The sequence below is a fragment of the Acipenser ruthenus genome, chromosome 10, assembly GCF_902713425.1.
Source record: "Acipenser ruthenus chromosome 10, fAciRut3.2 maternal haplotype, whole genome shotgun sequence".
NCBI classification, from domain to species: Eukaryota; Metazoa; Chordata; class Actinopteri; order Acipenseriformes; family Acipenseridae; genus Acipenser; species Acipenser ruthenus.
Genome location: NC_081198.1, coordinates 23,574,236 through 23,594,039, shown reverse-complemented (window position 1 = coordinate 23,594,039; position 19,804 = coordinate 23,574,236). Strand labels below are relative to the sequence as shown.

The 19,804-nt window shown below is 40.9% G+C and overlaps 1 non-coding gene across 1 annotated transcript; it reads right to left on the bottom strand.

Annotated features, from left to right (window-relative positions):
* Positions 1-9,413: 9,413 nt before the first annotated feature.
* trnal-uaa (transfer RNA leucine (anticodon UAA)) lies at positions 9,414-9,498 on the bottom strand. The gene has a single exon. It is a non-coding gene; the product is annotated as a tRNA-Leu (tRNA).
* Between the last annotated feature and the right edge of the window lie 10,306 nt (positions 9,499-19,804).

Genomic DNA, 19,804 nt, shown 5'->3' with positions numbered 1-19,804 from the left:
AATTGAGAAACGCTTCTTTGAATCAGGGCTTGACAAGAAAGGGAAGAACCCCATTTACTCAGTGAATGACTTGGACCACAGCTACTTCAGGTACTTAAACATTTATTTGCAAACACATATTTTGCATATTTAGTCTGTTTCCTATTTTTCTTGTAGTAATTTCTTATTATGCACCAGTGCATTTTCAGAATGAGGCACTGGGTAATCTTGTGTATTACTTTTTTTAAAAATGTTGTCTAACTGTAGTGTTTTTGATTTACCTTAGGACTGCTGGAGAAATAATTGCATTTAGCTTGGCTCAAGGTGGTCCAGCATTTGATTTAATGTGACAAGTGTGTCTGTAGTTGGCAGTATCATTCACCTGCGTTAAAGCGTTGTACATACTGCAGCATGGTGAGAAAAATGTCTCTGCCAGAAAAGTCAGACTGGGCAGTAGGATCTATAACAGATTTCAGTTCCTCCATTTCACGATCATCCAATAGGCATTCAATCTCAGGAACCTCAATTCCAGGGTGTACATCATCAGTAATCCAGTGGTTTCCCAATCAGTGTCCCAGAATTGCTCATTCTGAAAAACATAGTATATATGTTTAAAAGGCACTGCATATCAACGGGACACTCAATACTGCATCTCCAGCCCCGCCCCACCCCTCATTCGCTGTTTTTTTCACATACCTCTTGATAGTAGTGCATACCGATAAATCATCTCCTGATCACTCGTTTTATCGCCAAACTCCTCAATAATGCGATCCAAGTCATTATTTTATTACTATAACATCTAAAAAAAGCTCTGCAAATGTCTGTGATATTCTTTGAGTGCTGGATGCAGAAGCAGTTATCTTGTTTGTTTATGTCCGTGTTATCTCTTTGATGCCTGGGCTATCTGTATTCATGAGATACGCCCCCTTTTTTTACGACTTCTCTCGGCTCCTATCGATCTCACTCGGCCATTGAATGGTTTTCTCGGCTTTTTCCGGAGAAAAAACGACTAGAGACCTGTTTTTTTGAGTCTTTTTGATGATGTCGGGCTGGAGAGAGGTGAGACTGCTGTCATTTGCTTTGGAGTTTTTACCAACTGGGGGGGGGGGGGCGGGGGGTAGTGTTTCCATATACATAAAATATAACGACCTGTGATGTAATTTCTCTTATAATACCTCTAAAGCATCTCCGGAATCGGTGTTGGGATTCTGCATATGTCCCATTATCCACAACTGATTGGGAGTTAAATAACCTTCTGTGCGCAAGGATGGTTATCCCAGCCACTAATGAACATGGCAAGGTCAGCTTTTAACCGAGGAAGGAACATGTAATGAACACAGAAAATGTGAAGACTGCTGGAGAGATCAAGTAGCCCATCTTCCTCCAGACTCTGGAGAACTTCGTAATAGAGCCGTTTCACAGCAGACCACACATCACGCCATAAGCGCTCAATCCTAAGAAATACAAAAGGTATAGAAAGGTTATTTGCTTAGCAGGCTCCCTTATCCACTGATGACTTATAGACATAACAAATGATTGGAATACAGCCATTGTTTTCTCTGCAGCATATATATATATATATATATATATATATAACTTAGTGTAGTACATAATGATTTCCATTACATGAGAATAGACGTTAAAACTTCATGCTGATTTGAACTCGGCTCTCGCCAAGATAAGCACCAACTAAGACATAGCTTTACAGTAAACTAATGTGATCCATCTGTATCTCCATCCATTTGCGTTTCCTTCCATATGATGATGTAGATCTCCTTCTGCCTGGTGTTGATGGCTGAAGTGTAATGCTGGCTCCAGGGATCAGCTTATTTTGCCTCCCTAGCGCATCAGCACACACAACGGCTGCGATGCTGGCTCCAGGGATCAACCACAGTGCGGTCTCCCCAGCGCATCAGCATGACAACCGTCTGGATTGAGCTAAGTAGGGTACATCTCTGAGGTCTTCAAGTGGGCACCTTCCATCCTCGGTGTTTTGTCGACGAGCCCACAACACCTCAAGAGGGCTTGACGGTGATTCTCCCCCCTCAGTCCCCCACTCAACTCAGCCCAACTTACTTACATACATCAGCGTTTTTTTCTTTCTATTGTGCTTGAGATCCCTAACCAGAATATTTCCGTCTCAACCACAGCCAGTTGCTGCTCCTCTCTGCTGCTTCAGATAAGTTCTTCACTGTGCGACACAACTCTTGGCCACTGAATCCGACATCTCTGAGAAACCGGGTTGTAGAGTGTGCCACAAATCTTCGACAACCAACCTCCACTGGGTAAACCCGGACTCTCCATCCTCGCTGTTCTGCTTCATCAGCTAGTTGAGCATACCGCAGTTTCTTTCTCTCATACGCTTCATCCACAGCATCCTCCTATGGCACTGTTAACTCTACCAGGTGAACAAGGCATGCTGATCCAGACCACAAGACAATATCTGGTCAAAGGTTAGTGGTGACCAACATCTGCCAGTGTTTTCCAGTCTCTAGTAGCTTCCAGTTGTCCTGGGCGAGGCTTGGTTTTAACACCTTTTCTTGGCAGTTGCTCTCCTGGGCAGAGGAATGTTGTCTTTTGTGTGAAATGTTTTGCTGGAACTGGTGGCAACTTATTGGTCATGTTACACTTGTCTTCCAATGCTAAGGCCAAACATCGCAGCACCTGGTCATGGCGCCAAGTAAACTGTCCTTGACTAAGAGCCACCTTACATCCTGTCAAAATGTGCCTTAATGTTGCAGGTGATTAACACAAAGGACATGAGGGATCCTCTCCTACCCAGAGGTTTAGGTTCTGTGGCGATGGGAGAACATCATATGTTGACCTGATGCGGAAATTGATCCTTCTCTGTTCCATTGTCCATAGGTCTTGCCAGCCAATCTTGCGTTGTTCCACACTCTCCCATCTCATCCATTCACCCTGCTTGGCCTGGGACACGGCCTTTACGCACCTCATTCTCTCCTCCTGCTTTTGCTCCTCGTTGACTATCATCTTCCTCCGTTGAGCTGAGGCTGCCTTGTGCCATGTAGGAGGAGCTGAACTGAGACCAAGACCCCCGCTTCAATGCTGAACTTGCCCCATGATATCACCGATTTGAAGGGCAGCCTTTGCATCTTCCACGGCTTTTTTTGCCGCCCACAATATAGTGTGTTTTGTATAATAACTTTTTTAAAGGAGATATGGAAGGGCTATACCTTATTTTAAACAAAATAAACAATGATTTAATGAAGAAATGGCTGACTGGCTTCAAAGACTACGTTCCCCAGAAGCCCCGGGGTTAATGAATTAAGGGAGGAGTCTGCTGACATATAAGGAAGCCAGCAGATCACTCGTGGTGGCAGTGGGGTATACACCACCAGAGAGAGCTACAGCATTCTGAAAATCCCAGCGTGAAAGGTTTTCGTTGTTGGAAGTTTTCTTGCTAATTCGCTCGTTATAAAAAGTACGTTTCTTGTGTTAAGAACCAGTTTAATGTATTTGCTGTTTTCGGTGCACTGCAGTAGTGCTGTTTATTATTGTGAAAACATTCCGGTTTATTTGTTTAGTTGTAGCAGAGAGTGAGTATAAACCAGGGCCGCCCAAACTATGGCCCGCGGGCCAAATTGGGCCGTGGTCGTACTTGATTTGGCCCACGGAAGGGTACAAATACAAAATTAATTTTGAATAAAGCACATTAAAACAAAAAAAAATAGTTTCTGGTTTGGAAGTATATAACACAAAAATGCTATTTGCTTGCTTCCGCTTTGAAAGTGGACGACATAAAAAATTAAAGTGTTTTTTTTGTGAATGAGTGAGGTTTGTGACGAGTGAATCTTAACATAGCACACGTGTTTACAATAGCAGACGCAGTCAATGAGTTTTAACAGGGCGTACCTGAACTTTTATTTCGGCAGGTAAACAATATATACACAAAATAAACAGTCCACAAAACAAAACCTAGTTCCGTTTTGGAACTCAATGCTCTCTTTTCTTAATTTATTTATTTTCTCACTCTCATAAACTTCTCGTAGCTTTTCATTTTCTTTTAACCACCAAGCCTCTCAATAGAATCTCTCTGCTAATGTCACATGTTGTCAGAGTGTGCAAGATCGCGCTGCGCATATGTGCATTGTGAGCGAGAGTACGATAGTTTCAAAATGGACAGTGGTTGGTCAAAAAAAAAGAAAGTGGAGTACAGAAAAGAGGCAATTTCAAGATGTGCTTACAAGGGGATCACAAGTACAGGAAAATGTCACCCGTGTAAGCTATGGCATTGCCGAGTTAATTTGCAAGAGCAGTAAACCGTTTGCCACAGGTGAATTTGAGAAAGAATGCCTAACATTGGCTGCTGAAAATATATGCCCAGCGAAGAAAGAGCTCTTCTCAAACATCAGCCTATCAAGAAACACTGTCACTTGGCGCATTGAAGACATTTCCCATGACATTTCACAACAGGTGTGTAGAAAAGCTAAAGATTTTTCAGAGTTCTCTCTTGCTCTTGACGAGAGCACTGATATATCCGGTACTGCACAGCTTTTGATTTTCTTAAGGGGCATTAATGAAAAATTTGAAGTGACACAAGAATTGGCTGGGATGCAGAGCCTTCGTGGGCATACAAAGGGAGCTGATTTGTTTGAATGCGTGGCATGGGTAATTGATGAGTATGGACTGGCATGGGAAAAGATGGCTGGAATTACCACTGATGGGGCACCGGCAATGGTTGGCAGCAGGAGTGGACTTGCCACTTTAGTCAGTCAAAAAGTGGAAGAAAGCGGTGGTAAAGTTGTCAGATATCACTGCATTTTGCACCAGGAACAGCTATGTGCAAAATCAATGGGATTAAAGGAGGTGATGCAAGCAGTCATTAAAATGGTGAATTTCATCAGATCAAAAGCACTGAATCACCGGCAGTTCTGAGCGATGTTGGAGGAAGTGGATGCGGAATATGGAGATGTGCTTTATCACCAAGAAATTTGGTGGTTAAGTCGTGGCAAAGTGCTCAAGCGATTTTTTGACCTCCGAGTAGAAATAAAACAGTTCATAGAAGAGAAGGGGGGTGATGTTCAGCTATTTTTGGACAAAAAATGGCTTTGGGATCTCGCTTTCTTGGTCGACATCACCAGTCTCCTTAATACATTGAATTTGCAGTTGCAGGAAAAAGAGCATCTTGTGTATCAACTGTATGACAACATTAAGGCCTTTGAACAGAAACTGCAGCTTCTTGAACGTCAACTAAAAGCTGGCAATCTCGTTCACTTTTCAAGCCTTAAAGAAATGGACACTGGTACAAACAGCGCTGCACGTGAAAAAAATTTGTATGCAGTATTCGTCAGAGACCTGTTGCAGGAATTTCAAAGCCGTTTTTCAGATTTTAGTGCAAGTGAAAATGATTTTTCATTATTTTCCCATCCATTTTCTTGCAAAGTGGACAATGTGCCAGAAGAACTTCAAATGCAGCTCATTGAATTGCAGTGTGACTCGATTTTAAAAGAAAAATACAGCACTGTTCCCCTCCAAGACTTCTACAAATATGTTGATTCGGACAAATACCCAGCCATAAGAAAGCACGCTCAGAGGATGTTCTCTCTTTTTGGAAGTACCTACATATGCGAACAAACGTTTAGTTTGATGAAACTGAACAAGTCTCGACTCAGAGGGAGCCTTAGCGATTCCCACTTGCAGGATGTGTTGCGCTTGTCCGTAAACCAACTGAGACCAGACGTGGAGAAAATCATGAGGTCGAAGGAACAGTTTCATACATCTCACTGACAGGTATGTATCACTATTAAAATGAAATACTTATTCTTATAGTTATAACAATACTGCTACTTATATTAAAATACTGATGCTGATTGTGTGTTTTTTTAATACTGGTATATGTAGTTTACATAGTAAAATAAAAACTTCATAAGAAATTATATAGTTGTTGTAATAGGATGAAGGTGGATAGATCCCTAGAAAAGTTGTGACGTGATCATTGTACTTTACATGAGTGAAACGTAACCTCAGTGAACAATGAGACTTTCATAAAAATAAAAAAACTACCATGTTACACAGCTTGGTTCTGTCTAAACTAGTTGGATTTATTATTCATTTTAAAACTTTTTTTTTTTGATTAGCAGTGGGAAGTGTCAGACGTGCTCTATGCAATGTTTTCCAACGATTGGTTTCAAGCACGTTAAGTGTTTTAGAATGCCCTATGAAAAGTTTGGAGATAAGAGGAGTGACAGAGAGTAATGGGGTGTGTGAATAATTGTCTATTTTAAAGCTGGAGCAGCAAAGAAAGCAGCAACGTCAGTACGAGCTGGGACAGAGGCACAGCGTCACAGCACTAACTGCAACCACTAGGAATACGGCTATAAGACATTGGGGATTATATGTATAGCTGTTATTTGTATCTTTATTATTTAAGTATCTTGCAGAGTTTATATTGATGCAAAAGCTTAATGGAGTAAATATATAACCTTACACCTGCAAATGACAGTAGTAGTAATCCAGTGTTATTGGTCTGAGCAAGTTCGAAAAGTGTTTGGCCCTCCGGCTTCAGTCTAACCTGCTAAATGGCCCACAAGGTATTAAAGTTTGGGCACCCTTGATATAACCTTACACCTGCAAATGACAGTAGTAGTAATCCAATGTTATTGGTCTGAGCAAGTTCGAAAAGTGTTTGGCCCTCCGGCTTCAGTCTAACCTGCTAAATGGCCCACAAGGTATTAAAGTTTGGGCACCCTTGGTATAAACTCTGCATATTAGAAAGTACACAGAGCCCGTCTCTGGTCCTGTTGGGGCCGGCGTCTATGATACAGTTTAGAGACGGGACACGTTTGATTTTTGTTAAAGTGTACTGTGTGGAATTTGGCAAACAAAACACTCAGCCAACCGGACAGAATTTATAAACGTTTATTTGAGATTGTGTACTGTATGGACAGACAACGGGACAAAGTTTTTGGATCTTTGTTTATTGTTTAATCACACACCAGTTTTATTACTGTTGTTACCACTGTTCCACGATAGCCGGAGCTATCGTATTGTTTCAACACACCCGTTACTTACCTGGAATACAGTTCACCACGGTAGCTGGAGCTATCGTTCTGTTTCAACGCACTCCAGTTTACTTACCTAGGATACAGTTTCACCACGATAGCAGGAGCTATCGTATTATTTACACGCTCCCAGTCAACTTGCCCTTGTTACTGACTGTTCAACAATAGCAGTAGCTATTGTACTGTTTCACCGTATTCCAGCAGAGGGAGCCAGTTCCTGTATACTTACCTGTGTGCTCGCCGTGCTCCAGCAGAGGGAGCCAGTTCCAGCATACTTGTCTGTGGGCATACCGTGCGCCAGCAGAGGGAGCCGTTGCCCACGATCTCACTTACCTGTACCAGGTACTCCATTAGGAGGAGCACCGCTTCACCAAGGGACAACAATCAGGAAACCATACTAAGACTGTTCAAGCACGACGAAGTATCTTCCTGAGGTAGGCCTAGACAGGGAAACAAAGTGAGACAGTTAGAGGCCCATACAGGGCATGTTCATTGGGTGGTGGGAAACAAAGCTTGTTTTGTATATTAATAAAGGTACTCACCGGTGTAATTACACGACTCTGTCCAGTTTCTGCCAGAAATACAGCGCCCTCGAGAGGCCAACTTTCACAATACATACATACAGAAAAAGCAAATTACTAACAATGACAGGGAAAGAGGTCATTTTGGATGTCTAATTATATACATTTCAAATTATAAACCTGTTTACAGAATAGTAGGGTATTTAAAAATAGGCCAACCTTCCTTCAACATACCTCTGGTTATGGACACTTTTCCCAGCAATGAAACTTCCTCTTCCTGTTCCACGAACTGTAAACATGCACCGAGCTATCCCAGCATTCTCAACTCCTTCGTCACCTCTGACCCTTAAGTTAAATATTTCAGAACATTACAATAATTACTAGCACATATTTAATTATACTCATGTAATATATATCATAAATTACACAGTTTAATGTGCAGTTTTAGATGGAACACATAAAATATTTTAGCAGTTAATTGTAAGGAAAAAAAAAAATCTTAAAAATCATAAATACTTATATTGATAAAATATGCCAAGCAAAACATTAGAACGTAACCATGCATTTCCAACTTAAAGAAAAAAAAGAAAAGCTGTATTAACATTAAGTTTTACCTAGATGGCCAGCAAGTCCACTGCACTGACTGAAGGAAAAATGTGAGGGCAGTTTCAGACTTGTTGTTGGTTGCTGCATCCAGGTAGATGATCTAAGACACACATGTTTATGAGGTATAGAAAACTTAAATATCGCAATAGCATAAGCATATAAAAGCACATTACTCAGGTCTATAGGACAAGCAAGACTGCTAGGTTGATGAATATTTTAATACAGATAATTTTTGTATAAATAATGTCCTTGCTACAATACAATTGCAAAGAAATCTATTTAAAAATCAGTAGAACACCAACCTTTCCAGAGAAACCATCGATGTTATACCTAATAAATGAAAGGGTAAGATTTAAAAGATTTTATTTTTGCTTTGATTCAACTTGTAATTCGAGGTGTTCCTATTAAAAACATTGCTGACACAATATACAATATACAGTAGCATAATTTGCCAGTGGGAATGTGTATATATATATATAGAGAGAGAGAGAGCGAGAGAGAGAGAGAGATACATATACTAAAGATGATTTCTATTATATACAATCAATACACATAAAATATTTAAATCGGAGTATTAAAACAGAGCCATCTTTTAAAGTAATTACCTGATCAGTTTGGTTTGTGTCCACATGTCTAGCGACAAGGGCCCTCACACAGAGTAAGTACGCCTCACTGTGCAACCTAACTGGGCCAATCTTGACAAAATTCCTGGCTTTGATTGCAGAAACCATTTTATCAAGCTCTACATCTGATATTGTACTGTAAGATGTCTTTGTCGAAATACCATACTCCCTCATCCGTCTAAAAAGTGTTGATTCGCTTACCCCAAGAAGACTTGATACACATGAGACAGGTAATGGAATGTCAAAAAGCTTCTAAATGTACCCAATTTTGACCCCCCGGGCCAACCCCCAAAGACAATATAATCAGACATAGGTGCATATCACTATGTTACTGCCTGACAAGTCAATCAGAATGCAGTTAACAGGGTTTAGTCCAGACAAAGTCAGTAGTAATATTACTATAGCTTTTGTCAAAAGTCTAATTTATGACCCTTTTGACCTTTATGACCTTATGTGTGTGAATATATGAATATATAATGAGGGGGTGTGGATTTATGAATTTATGAATATATAATAAGGGGGCGTGGATTTTATATAGGAATGGTAGGGTATATATATATATATATATATATATATATATATATATATATGTATATATAATTTCACAAGCGCTTGTAACCATTAAATATTTATAAATGTAAAAGAGTTTGAAATAAAATAATTATTGTTGGTAGGAATCGAACCCACGCAGACAATTGAGTCAAATGGATCTTAAGTCCATCGCCTTAACCACTCGGCCACAACAGTTTTTCTTAAAACATTAATAAATAAAAAATAAATATTAAGCTTACTGGGGTTTCAGAGAATCAAGGTGTTTAAGTGTTTGAGCAAAAGGTTGAACTGATCGTGACTACGAGGGTTTTTTGTTTTTTGTTTTTGTTTTTTAAAAGGGCAAGTCTGGGCATGTTTTCAGACCTCATAAAAGGAGAAAAATATTTTGTGCAGTTTATTAGAGTGTTACACAAGATGGCTCATACCTGTGTTAGCTCCTGCTCTGAGAAAGTGGATCTTGAGGATCAGCAAATGTCTGAACTTATAAAAGCCTTTAAAAAATGCACATTAACCCTCCCTCAGAGGCTAAAGAAACCACGGAATGTAAAAAAGGTTCAAGAGAGAGTCCAAGCAAGGAGCTTTCAAGCATCCGTACCAAGGATCCTCTGTGTACTGTACAAACTCCTCTGTGGACTGAGCTGAAAACAAACATCAATGAGAGAGAGGGGCGGATGTTTTAGGGTAACTCAGAAAACGCCCCGATGGGCGGCGCCTCATGGACCACCCATTCATGGATCTCTGATAGGTCGTCTCAAAGGACACCCCCCGGGGCCAGAGGTGTCATCAACCCTCATAGGCTGCCACCTAATCTTTGGGAGTCTACTAAAGGGGTCCTGTCACAAAGACGGCCAGAGTGGGTGGCGTCAGACCAGAAAGGAATTCAAACACAGACGGTGGTGATGATGAGCTGAGTGCAATGGCTGCACTCAGCGTTTATTAACAAATAAAAGGTTTGAACAATGGAATACAAAACAGGACACGGCACTTGACGCCAAAATAAACAGACAGACAAAACGACTAAACACTTAACAAACGGTGCACGGAGACAAACAAACACGGTGAGTACAAAACACTTATAATTATTATTATCACTTATTTTAACTCCTTTCTCTCTCACCCGTTCTCCTCTTCCGAACACCCAAACCCCGACTGAATGAAAATTTGCATCTATATATACTGTTGTGCTGGGATTCAATTACTAATTAATTATTCACTTGAATCCCAGCACGTGAATTAATTCTGTGCAACCCCGTGCTCGCATATTATATTTTAAATGCACGTGCGTGATGTGCAATCCCGTGCCTAAATACAAATATGCAATTTAAACACACGTGAAACACAGACCTGTTTATATCCCGTGTACCAATCTATACACCAACATTAACACACGCACGCAACATACAACATATAACACACAAATGCACACAGGGGCGGGGCGCATTGCCACAGGTCCCCACATGCCCTTTTGATTGAAGGAGTCTGCAGTCATGTCTTCTGCAAACTTTAGATACTTCTCTGAAAATGCGGTTCTTGAACCTTGCGATCTTGAGATGGACTGGACCAGTGAAGAAATGACACAGCTTATAAAAGACTTTGAAAATGTCCCCCTTCTCAACCCTGCAGAGTCTGACGACGTCGACGGCTCTTTAGGCATCTCTTTTGAAAAAGTATTAAAGATCTCTAGGGGTCTCCTGGCTTCTCTATTGGAAGTGATCATTGACCGTGATATGGTGAAAAATTGTCGCGGTTGTGAAACTGATCACCCGAGCCAGCTGAGACACAGTTGCCTTTTTGAAGCGGACCCCGATTATTTTGACCAACATTTTGAAGAAATACTAGAAAAAATACACATCCCGTGGCTGAAGCTTCTGGTGGCTAAAGCTCTTGCTTGTTTCAATTTCCATCCAACTTTGACAAAACTTCAGAAACTGGTGGAAGATATTTTAACAGAGCTAAGACCAGAACCCTACATTAGACGTAAACCGCCCGCCCGCTTCTTTACACACTGCGAACTCACAGTGCAGTCACCTCAGAGCTACAGCGTCGGAGGACAACGCAGCTCTGGGCAGCTTACAGGCAAGCCCGCAGGCGCCCAGCCAGACTACAGGGGTCGCTGGTGCGCGGTGAGCCGAGGACACCCTGGCCGACCTAACCCTCCCTCCCCCCGGACGACGCTCGGCCAATTGAGCGCCGCCCCCTCGGAGCTCCCATCCACGGTCGGCTGTGGTATAGCCTGGACTCGAACTGGCGACGTCCAGGCTATACAGCGCATCCTGCACTCTAGCGAGTGCTTTTACTGGATGCGCCACTCGGGAGCCCCTATAATTTTATATTTAACGTGAAATCTCGAACCATTTAAAATAATGAAAAAATTCTTATTAGGCATATTAGTTCAATTAAGTAATCGAGAGCTCGGCTGGAACAAAAACCAGCAGGACAGGGGGTCCCCAGGACCAGGATTGAGAAGCACAACTCTAGGATGAAGGTTGAAAACCACTGTTATAGGGGATTGATTCTTACCCTCCACATCTTCCAAAAATTCCCTCCAAAAGGCAACTACAGATAATTCAGCAACTTTTTTGTTGTTTCCCTCTGGTGAGAAGCAAATTGAGAAGAGGTTATCCATTTTTTCTGCAGTAAGCTTTTCAGGCTTGTGGCAGAAAAGTGGTGAAAAGACAGCAGGAAATGTCTTTACTTGCTGAAGGAGCCCGTGGCAATGTGCCCCGCCCCTGTGTGCATATTATGTGTTGTATGTTGCGTGCGTATGTTAATGTTGGTGTATAGATTGGTACACGGGATATAAACGGGTCTGTGTTTCACGTGTGATTTAAAAAGTGTAGATTTGTATTTAGGCACGAGGAGGGCACAAATCACTTCACGTGCTGGTTAAATGTAATATGTAAGCACGGGGTTGCACAGAATTAATTCACGTGCTGGGATTCAAGTGAATAATTAATTAGTAATTGAATCCCAGCACAACAGTATATATAGACACATTTTCTTTCACTCGTGGTTGGGTGTTCGGTGAGTGGAGAACGGGAGAGAGAGAAGAAGAAAAGTAAATATAAGTAAATAATAAGTGTTTTCACTCACCGTGTTTGTTCGTCTGTCTGTTTACGTGTTTAGTACATTTTGTTTGTCTATTTATTTTGGCGCAAGTGCCGTGTCCTGTGTTTTTGTTTCAAACCTTTTATTTTGTGCTGTTTATTAAATGCTGAGCGAAAGCATTCGCTCAGCTTCACCAAACCACACCTCTCTGTCTGTTTATTTCCTGCTTCTGGTCTGACGCCACCCACTCCGGCCGTCTTTGTGACAGAGCCCCAGTGTTTTTATACCATCTCTGAACCTAGAAAGAAAAAGTAGAACAGGCTTTCACAATAACGAATAACAGATGCATCAAATGTTAGTTTGAAGAAGTATAAAGTATGACAACAGATTACAAGAACCCATGGAATATATAAACCAAAGAAGATGTCTGCCAAGACAGGACAATCAGTGTAGGCAGAATATAAATATAGCAGATGTACAATGAAAGGCCTACTCCTGTGTGTGTGTGTGTGTGTGTGTGTGTGTGTGTGTGTGTGTGTGTATGAGATAAAGAGAGATATATAGGCAGACATAAAAGTTTAATTGCAATACAAACAGTCCCATAGACTAGATTAACTAAAACCAAACTGAGCTGCAAAATCTGTATTTATTCACATCCCTATTTATAATCGTAAGTGGTATTCATGAAATCACAGTTACCAGTTATCCAAAGTAAAAAACATGTTAAAACCTTAAGAGAGGGTTATTCCAGACACTAATACAGTATTGGAAATTAAATGGAAATAATAGATTTGCAAATTAAGTCTGAACTAGTATTGTGGGTATTTTACCTTTTGGAGAAAGGCAAGAAGTCCAACATTGGGTCAGTTTACATGAGTGCTATTTCTCACTAGAAACCAGCATTGCGTGTGAACGTTGGCTGGAAACAAAATGGTCAAGACTGGCACAAAAAACAACTCCAAATATTGGATTGACCCTAGTAGTTGATTAAACTTTAGACAGTAGTGCTGTATTTTGATTGTTCTGCCAGAGATTACAGTCCTACATAGTCAATCAAACCACAATTGAGGTATTTGTTACTTAAATGAAATCTTAATTCATACTTAAACACAAATCACTGCATATCCATCATACTTTGGTGTGAATATCTGAGAGATTTCCTTCTATGGACCAGAAACTGCTTAATTAACCCTGTGCGAAAATGCCAAAATGTCTGTTTAATTTTAATTTGCTATTTTAGGATTACAAGATATGACTGCTTATTATAGTGGCAACTTTATCTACATAACCTTTCAAATGGTCCTCTCACACGATTCAAAACATGGTAGTGCAGCATATCTTTCACGAGAACTTGCTTGTCATTCACTGAATGGACTGGCCTCAAACAACCAGCGAAGGACAAATAATCATCACTATTCTTTATTGCTGTCCTCAGTTCTTCAACAGTCACTGCATTTGCAATCTAGGTGAAACATTACAGTTAGTTGCACTTTTAGGTAGGTCCGTAATTGTAATATACAAAACAATATTGTTTATGTATTTCAATCACAAGCTTACAGAATATGTTTAAGCAGGGATATACATGTAATAGAAAGGATAATCTTTGACTTTAAATTTTACTGAAAACTAAGTAATATTTTCAAAAGTTTCACATCTTGTCAGTCTTCAGTCTTAGTGTATCCCCAGACCCCCCCCTGCTATTTCTGACATTCCAAATTAAATGTTAATTGCAAATCGGCACCGTTAACAAAAAATAAAAACAGAAATACATACACAACCACTATTATTATTATTGCAGAGATTTAGCAGACTATTTTATGCAAGGCGACTTACAGCATTAATCAAACAATATAATCTATTTTAATAACAACATTACAATGTAGCAATCTCAACATCACTACAACAAGCTTAACTCTAAACAACAGTGAACATAAAAAAGAACAGATTTAATAAATTAATATAATAGAGAATACAAAAATATGCAAGCAGGTTAAAAAGGACAGATCGGATCAAAAGTAGAAGATAAGTTTTGCAGGATCCACAAATGGAGTCTAAATAGTTGCACAATTCATTTATACCTGTTGGATTTTGTGAGCCACTTCAAAGTCTGCTACATCCTCTAGTTTTGGTGCCACAGATTCAGGTCCATAGACTAATGAGCCAAAAAGAACCTGAGAGAAAAATCCAGAGCCAGGACCACCATGAACCAAGGACACTGCAATCATTCGACCTTCTCTGAGCACTATAAGGGAAGGGGGGTATATAAATAGATAATACAAATATTATTGGTGACTCTAGAAGGACATTTGCAATAAACAGTTATCCTAAGTATAGTTATTATACATTTAATGTATATTAACCATTTCCTTCATGACATTAGCGGATATTAACTAGAAAGAAACTGATATTACCTAGATATTAACGAGAGCTGATGTTAATATCTAGGTAATATCAGTTAACTAGAATGGAACTTAATGAAAATGCTTTACTGTCAGGAAATGACAATTACTTATATACGCTTTAAAAGAACATAAGAACATAAGAAAGTTTACAAACGAGAGGAGGCCATTCAGCCCATCTTGCTCGTTTGGTTGTTAGTATCTTATTGATCCCAGAATCTCATCAAGCAGCTTCTTGAAGGATCCCAGGGTGTCAGCTTCAACAACATTACTGGGGAGTTGGTTCCAGACCCTCACAATTCTCTGTGTAAAAAAGTGCCTCCTATTTTCTGTTCTGAATACCCCTTTATCTAATCTCCATTTATGACCCCTGGTCCTTTTTTCTTTTTTCAAGTCAAAGAAGTCCCCCGGGTTGACATTGTCTATACCTTTTAGGATTTTGAATGTTTGAATCAGATCACAGGGTAGTCTTCTTTGTTATTATTATTATTATTATTATTATTATTATTATTATTATTATTATTATTATTATTATTATTTATTTCTTAGCAGACGCCCTTATCCAGGGCGACTTACAATCGTAAGCAAATACATTTCAAGTGTTACAATACAAGTAATACAATAAGAGCAAGAAATACAATAACTTTTGTTCAAGCAAAGTATAAGTGTGACAAACCACAATTCAATAATACAGCAGATAATAGTGATAGTTACATCAGGATATGATTAAATAGTGATAGTTACATCAGGATATGATTAAATACAAAGTACTACAGGTTAAACACTTGGCAGATAACAGTATTCTGAAGTACAGGATTAAATGCAGTAAAATAGGGGGCAGATAAGAGCAAAATAAAGCACATTTACATGAAGGGTGATAGTGTCCCAGGATACAAACAGAGGAGTTCTACAGGTGCTCTTTGAAGAGGTGAGTCTTAAGGAGGCGCCGGAATGTGGTCAGGGACTGGGCAGTCCTGACATCTGTAGGAAGGTCATTCCACCACTGCGGAGCAAGGGTGGAGAAGGAGCGGGCTCTGGAGGCAGGGGAGCGTAGCGGAGGTAGAGCTAGTCTTCTAGTGCAGGCAGAGTGGAGAGGTCGAGTGGGGGTGTAGGGAGAGATGAGGGTCTGGAGGTAGCTGGGTGCAGTCTGGTCAAGGCATCTGTAGGCTAGTACAAGAGTCTTGAACTGTATGCGAGCGGTGATCGGGAGCCAGTAGAGCGAGCGGAGAAGTGGAGTAGCGTGGGCGAAGCGAGGCAGAGAGAACACCAGGCGGGCAGCAGAGTTCTGGATGAGCTGGAGCGGACGGGTCGCGGACGCAGGGAGGCCAGCCAGGAGGGAGTTGCAGTAGTCTAGGCGGGAGAGTACCAGGGCCTGGACCAGGAGCTGGGTAGCATAGTTAGTGAGGAAGGGTCGGATTCTTCGGATGTTGCTCAGGAAGAATCGGTAAGTGCGTGCCAGAGTGGAGATGTGCTGGGAATAAGAGAGGCAGGGGTCCAGGGTGACTCCAAGGTTCTTAACTGAGGAAGAGGGAGAGAGTGTGGTAGATTCCAGAGGAACAGAGATAGAGAGATCAGAGGAGGGGGAGGAGGAGGGAAAGAAAAGGAGGTCAGATTTAGAGAGGTTGAGTTTGAGGTGATGCAAGTGCATCCAGGAGGAAATAGCAGACAGACAGGTAGAGATACAGGAGGAGATGGTGGAGTCAGAGGTGGGGAAGGAGAGGAAAATCTGAGCATCATCAACATAGAAATGGTATGATAAACCATAGGATGCGATGAGGGGGCCCAGGGAGCAGGTGTAGAGAGAGAACAGGAGAGGACCCAAGACTGACCCTTGGGGGACTCCAGTTAAGAGAGGGTGAGTTGTGGAGGTTGCTCCACGCCAGGTTACCTGGTAAGTGCGGTTGGAGAGGTAGGAGGAGAACCAGGCCAGAGCAGTGCCAGAGATCCCCAGGTCAGCAAGAGATGATAGTAGAATAGAGTGATCAACAGTGTCAAAGGCAGCAGAGAGGTCGAGGGGAATTAGGACAGAGGAGAGAGAGGCAGCTCGGGCACACTTAAGTGAGTTGGTGACAGACAGGAGGGCGGTTTCAGTGGAGTGGGCAGAGCGGAAGCCAGATTGGAGAGGGTCAAGCAGAGAGTGGTTGGACAGCAAAGCAGAGAGTTGGCGGTGTACAGTCCGCTCGAGGGTTTTAGAGAGGAAGGGTAGGAGGGAGACAGGACGGTAACTCTGGAGGGAGGTGGGGTCGAGGGTAGGTTTTTTGAGGAGGGGAGTGATAGAGGCTTTTTTGAAGGCAGAGGGAAAGATACCAGAAAGTAGAGAGGTGTTGAGGAGGGAGGAGATGAAGGGGAGTAGAGCAGGAGCAGCAGCTTGAAAGAGGTGAGTGGGGAGGGGGTCCAAGGCACATGTGGTGGGTTTGTGACCCTGGAGCAGGGAGGAGAGGTCAGAGTCTGAGAGGGGCAAGAAGGTGGAGAAGGAGGGCAAGTTAGTAGGGGATGTAGTGGGTGTAGGGGTTGGAGCAGGAGGGGACTGAATAGATTCAATTCTTTTAGCCTGTCTGCATACGACATGCCTTTTAAACCCGGGATAATTGTGGTTGCTCTTCTTTGCACTCTTTCTAGAGCAGCAATATCCTTTTTGTAACCAGAACTGAACACAATATTCTAGGTGAGGTCTTACTAATGCATTGTAGAGTTTTAACATTACTTCCCTTGATTTAAATTCAACACTTCTCACAATATATCCGAGCATCTTGTTAGCCTTTTTTATAGCTTCCCCACATTGTCTAGATGAAGACATTTCTGAGTCAACATAAACTCCTAGGTCTTTTTCATAGTTCCCTTCTTCAATTTCACTATCTCCCATATGATATTTATAATGCACATGTTTATTGCCCGCATGCAATACTTTACACTTCTCTATTAAATTTCACTTGCCATGTGTCTGCCCAATTCTGAATGCTGTCTAGATCATTTTGAATGACCTTTGCTGCTTCAACAGTGTTTGCCACTCCTCCTATTTTTGTGTCGTCTGCAAATTTAACGAGTTTGCTTACTATAAAAGAGTCTAAATCATTAATGTAGATTAGGAATAGCAGAGGACCTAATACTGATCCCTGTGGTACACCACTGGTTACCTCGCTCCATTTCGAGGTTTCTCCTCTAATCAGTACTTTCTGTTTTCTACCTGTTAACCACTCCCTAATCCATGTGCATGCATTTCCTTGAATCCCTACTGTGTTCAGTTTGAGAATTAATCTTTTATGCGGGACTTTGTCAAAAGCTTTCTGGAAATCTAAGTAAACCATGTCGTATGCTTTGCAGTTATCCATTTTCAATGTTGCATCCTCAAAAAAGTCAAGTAGGTTAGTTAGACACGATCTCCCTTTCCTAAAACCATGCTGGCTGTCTCCCAGGATATTGTTACCATATAGGTAATTTTCCATTTTGGATCTTATTATAGTTTCCATAAGTTTACATATAATAGAAGTCAGGCTTATTGGTCTGTTGTTACCTGGTTCGGTTTTGTATCCCTTTTTGTGGATCGGTATTACGTTTGCTATTTTCCAGTCTGTCGGTACAACCCCTGTGTCAAGAGACTGTTGCATGATCTTGGTTAGCGATTTGTAAATAACTTTTTCATTTTTTTGAGTACTTTGGGAGGATCTCATCTGGCCCAGGGGATTTGTTTATTTTAAGAGCTCCTAGTCCCTTTAACACTTCTGCCTCTGTTATGCTAAAGTTATTTAAAATTGGATAGGAACAGGTTGACATGTCGGGCATGTTGTCCGTGTCCTCCTTTGTAAAAACCTGTGAAAAGTAATCATTTAATATATTTGCTATTTCTTTTCTTCATCTATGATTTTGCCATTTGTGTCTCTTAGACATTTAACCTCCTCTTTGAATGTTCTCTTGCTGTTATAATATTGGAAAAATATTTTGGAATTGGTTTTAGCCCTGTGGCAATGTGCCCCGTCCCTGTGTGCATTTGTATGTTGCGTGCGTGTGTTAATGTTGGTGTATAGATTGGTACACAGGATATAAACGGGTCTGTGTTTCACGTGTATTTAAAGTGTAGATTTGTATTTAGGCACGAGGAGAGCACAAATCACTTCACGTGCTGGTTAAATGTAATATGTGAGCACGGGGTTGCACAGAATTAATTCACGTGCTGGGATTCAAGTGAATAATTAATTAGTAATTGAATCCCAGCACAATAATATATATAGACGCACATTTCGTTCAGTCAGGGTTGGGTGTTCGGAAGAGGAGAACGGGTGAGAGAGAGAGGAGTAAAAGTAAAGTAAAATCGTAAAGAGAAGTGTTTGTACTCACCGTGTTTGTTCGTCCCTGTTTGTTAGTGTCTGTCCGTTTTGTCTACCTGTTTATTTTGGCGTGTAGTGCCGTGTCCCGTGTTTTGTCTGTACAACCCTTTTATTTGTTAATAAACGCTGAGTGCAGCCATTGCACTCAGCTCATCACAACCACTGTCTTTGTTTGGATTCCTTTCTGGTCTGACGCAACCCACTCTGGCCGTCTTTGTGACAGCCCCCTTAGCAATATTGATTTCTATCTCTCTCTTGGCCTTTCTAACTTCCTTTTTGACTTATGTTTGCAGTTCCAAGTACTCTTTCTGTGTAGTTTGTTTTTGGTCCCTTTTAAATGATCTGTAAAGTGCCTTTTTTGCTGATTTTTTTTTTAAAATTGATTTATTAAACCATTTTGGCCATTTTGTTTTAGATTTAGATTTGTCTAGTTTTGGAATGTAATTGTTTTGTGCCTCTAGTACTACATTTTTAAAAAACAGCCATCCTTTTTCTGTGGATGTTTTCTCTATTTTACTCCAATCTACTTCTGTTAGTCTCCGTTTCATACCTTCATAGTTTGCTTTTCTAAAATTGTAAACCTTAGCTTTAGTCATTACTTTTGGGGTTTTAAAAAATATTTCAAATGAGACCATGTTGTGGTCTGAGTTTGCCAATGGCTCTCTGACCTCTGTTTTATTTATTCTGTCTTTGTTATTTGAAAAGACTAAGTCAAGGCATGCCTCCCCTGTA